Below are 6,997 nucleotides of genomic sequence, written 5' to 3'. Positions count from 1 at the left end.
TTAAGATTCAATCTCAGCACTTTACCAATCTAATAAATTACCCAAAATGAAAATAAAATAATTAAAATGTCCAAAAGTACGTAAAATGTCCAAAAATACTAAAACTAAGCCTAATTATTATTTATAGATGTGATACTCTACCATTTTTTGTTAGTTTTGTTTTGTTTGGCATAATTTTTTTATTTATTAAAAAATTAGACTGTATAAATATAATTACCCATATTAATCACGAGAAACCTAACTCAAGCACTACAAAGTATTCATGGAATACTGAAGTAATTTGTAAATGTGGTATTTTAAAGATAACATATATTTGGACTTCAAAAAGGAAGAGAAATGACAAGATGTGAAGAGAAAAGAAAAAGGTTTGTCAAAAAAAAGGTTCTTCCTTTTTTTCTTCAAAAAGGAAGAAAAAAGTTTTTTTTTTTTTTAGTTATGGCTTATAGGCAAAATGATGATTTCTTTGCTGTCCCGCAAGAGATAAAAATCTATTTTGTTCGACTTAAAATTTTAAACAAAAGAATCTATCAAAGAATATATATCTTTCTTTTAAACAATCTCTTTCTTCTTTCTTCTTTCTTCTTCGCTAGAAAACAGAAAACCCTACATCTCCCTCAAACTGCTCTCTCTCAAAAATGGATGTTACTTTGATGATTTCTATGATTCTTGTTATCGTTCTCGGTGCTTATCTGGCTGTGCATAAAATCATAAACAAGGTGGTGCGTAAAGTGGTGCGTAAACACAAGAGCTCCTCGGACACAAACACGAGCAAGAGCTCCTCGGACACAAACACGAGCAAGAGCTCCTCAGACACAAACACGAGCACGGATACGCTTCCTTCAACCACTCCCACTTCTCAAGAGACTGCCATTGACAATTTGACATACATAGGTATTTGTTTAAAATTTTATATCCCTAAACCCTCAGTTTTTAATCAGTACGCCCTCAACTTTGTTTGAAGAAGTTGTATTTGACGAAACCGAAGTTTGTTTTAGGTTTGTATACTTGTAGTTGGATTTGGCAGATAACAATGACTGATTGTGATATTGATTACTTAGCTTAGCTTTGTTTTATATTTGTTCTTCTGTGGCCGAGCCTTACGGGTAAGTTCTGAACATCTCTGGTTCTTCAGCTTCATCATGGATTTGGGCCTTAATTGGCTTCGTTGTTCAGTTGTGGTTTATTTCCTCCTCCTCCATATCTCTCTGATAGTTGCCATAATTTCTTCGAGACTACTCTTCTTTCTCATTTGCCTTAGGTTCTTCTACTGCAGGCTTTTCTTTTCTTCATTACATACAGAAACAGCTTCTCACACTGCTTTCTTCCCATGTTCACTGTTGCAATACTTAAAATAATATTATTGATTCTCGATCCAAATATTTAAACCAAACCAATTTATATGCTAAGTTTAGGTATTCTGATATTCAAAATTATATGTAATATATTATTTTATTTATAGATTTTCGTTACCAGTTCCGAGTCCATCTCCATTTTTGGTACTGGAACTGGAGAAGTGTTTAAAGGAGCGCTCGTGTTTAGTTAGGGATTAGAAACAATAGAACTGCGAGAAGAAATTCATGTTATATATTATCTATTTTCCATCCAAATTTATGTTATATGTATTGTTCTATCGAGCAGACCGAGATTATTAACTTTCTCTTATCTGTTCACTCATCTTTAATTTATTGGTTTGTCATGATTATTAAAATGAGTTATACACACGTCTTAAACTTTTTGAGTAAATAAATTAAAAATCGTGAGAAACAATTTAGTTCTTGGAGGTGGTGAGCCGTCAAATCGTTATTATATTTATGTAAGTTACGAGGGAAGAGAGAGCTAAAATTGTTTTAAAAAATGTTAAATAGTTTGTATCTATATATCTTACCAACTCAAACAGCAACTCTAGACTAGCTAGACATTAACCAACACTTCACATATTTGTTGGCTCAACTAAACTAAGTAGACTAGCTTTACTCTTATTCTCCTTGTTGTAACTTCTAGTTGGTTTACTTCTTCTTCCTCTTTCATTCCTTTGTAGCTTCTTCTAAGTTACTCTTCTTTATTCTTCTTTTCTTGGAGTACTTAATTAAGATTCAATCTCAACACTTTATCAATCTAATAAATTACCCAAAATAAAAATAAAATAATAAAAATGTCCAAAAGTACGTAAAATGTCCAAAAATACTAAAATTAAGCCTAATTATTATTTATAGATGTGATACTCTACCATTTTTTGTTAGTTTTGTTTTGTTTGGCATAATTTTTTTATTTATTAAAAAATTAGACTGTATAAATATAATTACCCATATTAATCACGAGAAACCTAACTCAAGCACTACAAAGTATTCATGGAATACTGAAGTAATTTGTTAATGTGATATTTTAAAGATAACATATATTTGAACTTCAAAAAAGAAGAGAAATGACAAGATGTGAAGAGAAAAGAAAAAGGTTTGTCAAAGAAAAAGGTTCTTCCTTTCTTTTTTTCAAAAAAGGAAAAAAAAACGTTTTTTTTTTTTGGGTTATGGCTTATAGGCAAAATGATAATTTCTTTGCTGTCCCGCAAGAGATAAAAATTTATTTTGTTCGACTTAAAATTTTAAACAAAAGAATCTATCAAAGAATATATATCTTTCTCTTAAACAATCTCTTTTTTCTTTCTTCTTTCTTCTTTCTTCTTCGCTAGAAAACAGAAAACCCTACATCTTCCTGAAACTGCTCTCTCAAAAATGGATGTTACTTTAATGATTTCTCTGATTCTTGTTATCTTTCTCGGTGCTTATCTGGCTGTGCATAAAATCATAAACAAGGTGGTGGTGCGTAAAGTGGTGCGTAAACATAAGAGCTCCTCGGACACAAACACGAGCAAGAGCTCCTCAGACACAAACACGAGCACGGATACGCTTCCTTCAACCACTCCCACTTCTCAAGAGACGGCCATTGACAATTTGACATACATAGGTATTTGTTTAAAATTTATAACCCTAAACCCTCAGTTTTTAATCAGTACGCCCTCAACTTTGTTTGAAGAAGTTGGATTTGACGAAACCGAAGTTTGTTTTAGGTTTGTATACTTGTAGTTGGATTTGGCAGATAACAATGACTGATTGTGATATCGATTACTTAGCTTAGCTTTGTTTTAGATTTGTTCTTCTGTGGCCGAGCCTTACGGGTAAGTTCTGAACATCTCTGGTTCTTCAGCTTCATCATTGATTTGGGCTTTAGTTGGCTTCGTTGTTCAGTTGTGGTTTATCTCCTCCTCTTCCATGTCTCTCTGATAGTTGCCATAATTGCTTCGAGACTACTCTTCTTTCTCATTTGCCTTAGGTTCTTCTACTGCAGGCTTTTCTTTTCTTCATTACATACAGAAACAGCTTCTCACACTGCTTTCTTCCCACGTTCACTGTTGCAATACTTAAAATAACTATTGATTCTCGATCCAAATATTTAAACCAAACTAATTTATATGTTAAGTTTAGGTATTCTGATATTCAAAATTATATGTAATATATTATTTTATTTATAGATTTTCGTTACCAGTTCCGAATCCATCTTCATTTTTGGTACTGGAACTGGAGAAATGTTTAAAGGAGCGCTCGTGTTTAGATAGGGATTAGAAACAATAGAACTGCGAGAAGAAATTCATGTTATATATTATTTATTTTCCATCCAAATTTATGTTATATGTATTGTTCTATCGAGCAGACCGAGATTATTAACTTTCTCTTATCTGTTCACTCATCTTTAATTTATTGGTTTATCATGATTATTAAAATGAGTTACACACACGTCTTATACTTTTTAAGTAAATAAATTAAAAATCATGACAAACAATTTAGTTCTTGGAGGTGGTGAGCCGTCAAATCGTTATTATATTTATGTAAGTTACGAGGGAAGAGAGAGCTAAAATTGTTTTAAAAAATGTTAAATAGTTTGTATCTATATCTCTTACCAACTCAAACCGCAACTCTAGACTAGCTAGACATTAAACAACACTTCACATATTTGTTGGCTCAACTAAACTAAGTAGACTAGCTTTACTCTTATTCTCCTTGTTGTAACTTCTAGTTGGTTACTTCTTCATCTTCTTCTTCCTCTTTCATTCCTTTGTAGCTTCTTCTAAGTTACTCTTCTTTTCTTGGAGTATTTAATTAAGATTCAATCTCAACACTTTACCAATCTAATAAATTACCCAAAATGAAAATAAAATAATTAAAATGTCCAAAAGTACGTAAAATGTCCAAAAATACTAAAACTAAGCCTAATTATTATTTATAGATGTGATACTCTACCATTTTTTGTTAGTTTTGTTTTGTTTGGCATAATTGTTTTATTTATTAAAAAATTACTGTATAAATATAATTACCCATATTAATCACGAGAAACCTAACTCAAGCACTACAAAGTATTCATGGAATACTGAAGTAATTTGTTAATGTGATATTTTAAAGATAACATATATTTGGACTTCAAAAAGGAAGAGAAATGACAAGATGTGAAGAGAAAAGAAAAAGGTTTGTCAAAGAAAAAAGTTCTTCCTTTCTTTCTTCAAAAAGGAAGAAAAAAGTTTTTTTTTTTTTAGTTATGGCTTATAGGCAAAATGATGATTTCTTTGCTGTCCCGCAAGAGATAAAAATCTATTTTGTTCGACTTAAAACTTTAAACAAAAGAATCTATCAAAGAATATATATCTTTCTTTTAAACAATCTCTTTCTTCTTTCTTCTTTGCTAGAAAACAGAAAACCCTACATCTCCCTCAAACTGCTCTCTCTAAAAAATGGATGTTACTTTGATGATTTCTATGATTCTTGTTATCGTTCTCGGTGCTTATCTGGCTGTGCATAAAATCATAAAAAAGGTGGTGGTGCGTAAAGTGGTGCGTAAACACAAAAGCTCCTCGGACACAAACACGAGCACAGATACGCTTCCTTCAACCACTCCCATTTCTCAAGAGACGGCCATTGACAATTTGACATACATAGGTATTTGTTTAAAATTTTATATCCCTAAACCCTCAGTTTTTAATCAGTACGCCCTCAACTTTGTTTGAAGAAGTTGGATTTGACGAAACCGAAGTTTGTTTTAGGTTTGTATACTTGTAGTTGGATTTGGCAGATAACAATGACTGATTGTGATATCGATTACTTAGCTTAGCTTTGTTTTATATTTGTTCTTCTGTGGCCGAGCCTTACGGGTAAGTTCTGAACATCTCTGGTTCTTCAGCTTCATCATGGATTTGGGCCTTAATTGGCTTCGTTGTTCAGTTATGGTTATCTCCTCCTCCTCCATATCTCTCTGATAGTTGCCATAATTGCTTCGAGACTACTCTTCTTTCTCATTTGCCTTAGGTTCTTCTACTGCAGGCTTTTATTTTCTTCATTACATACAGAAACAGCTTCTCACACTGCTTTCTTCCCACGTTCACTGTTGCAATACTTAAAATAATTATTGATTCTCGATCCAAATATTTAATCCAAACCAATTTATATGCTAAGTTTAGGTATTCTGATATTCAAAATTATATGTAATATATTATTTTATTTATAGATTTTCGTTACCAGTTTCGAGTCCATCTCCATTTTTGGTACTGGAACTGGAGAAGTGTTTAAAGGAGCGCTCGTGTTTAGATAGGGATTAGAAACAATAGAACTGCGAGAAGAAATTCATGTTATATATTATTTATTTTTCATCCAAATTTATGTTATATGTATTGTTCTATCGAGCCGACCGAGATTATTAACTTTCTCTTATCTGTTCACTCATCTTTAATTTATTGGTTTGTCATGATTATTAGAATGAGTTACACACACGCCTTAAACTTTTTAAGTAAATAAATTAAAAATCGTGACAAACAATTTAGTTCTTGGAGGTGGTGAGCCGTCAAATCGTTATTATATTTATGTAAGTTACGAGGGAAGAGAGAGCTAAAATTGTTTTAAAAAATGTTAAATAGTTTGTATCTATATCTCTTACCAACTCAAACAGCAACTCTAGACTAGCTAGACATTAACCAACACTTCACATATTTGTTGGCTCAACTAAACTAAGTAGACTAGCTTTACTCTTATTCTCCTTGTTGTAACTTCTAGTTGGTTTACTTCTTTTTCCTCTTTGATTCCTTTGTAGCTTCTTCTAAGTTACTCTTCTTTATTCTTCTTTTCTTGGAGTATTTAATTAAGATTCAATCTCAACACTTTACCAATCTAATAAATTACCCAAAATGAAAATAAAATAATTAAAATGTCGAAAAGTACGTAAAATATCCAAAAATACTAAAACTAAGCCTAATTATTATTTATAGATGTGATACTCTACCATTTTTTGTTAGTTTTATTTGTTTGGCATAATTTTTTTATTTATTAAAAAATTGTATTGTATAAATATAATTACTCATATTAATCACGAGAAACCTAGCTCGTGTTTGTGTCCGAGGAGCTCTTGCTCGTGTTTATGTCCGAGGAGCTCTTGTGTTTACGCACCACTTTACGCACCACCACCTTGTTTATGATTTTATGCACAGCCAGATAAGCACCGAGAACGATAAGAAGAATTAAAGAAATCATCAAAGTAACATCCATTTTTGAGAGAGAGCAGTTTCAGGGAGATGTAGGGTTTTCTGTTTTCTAGCGAAGAAGAAAGAAGAAAGAAGAAAGAAGAAAGAAGAAAGAGATTGTTTAAGAGAAAGATATATATTCTTTGATAGATTCTTTTGTTTAAAATTCTAAGTCGAACAAAATAGTTTTTTATCTCTTGCGGGACAGTAAAGAAATCTTCATTTTGCCTGTAAGCCATAACTAAAAAAAAAAAAAAAAAAAACTTTTTTCTTCCTTTTTGAAGAAAGAAAAGAATAACCTTTTTCTTTGACAAACCTTTTTTTTTTTGACAAACCTTTTTCTTGTCATTTCTCTTCTTTTTTGAAGTCCAAATATATGTTATCTTTAATATATCACATTAACAAATTACTTCAGTATTCCATGAATACTTTGTAGTGCTTGAG

The sequence above is a fragment of the Brassica napus genome, chromosome A2, assembly GCF_020379485.1.
Source record: "Brassica napus cultivar Da-Ae chromosome A2, Da-Ae, whole genome shotgun sequence".
In the NCBI taxonomy this organism is placed as follows: Eukaryota; Viridiplantae; Streptophyta; class Magnoliopsida; order Brassicales; family Brassicaceae; genus Brassica; species Brassica napus.
This window is presented reverse-complemented; position numbering follows the sequence as displayed.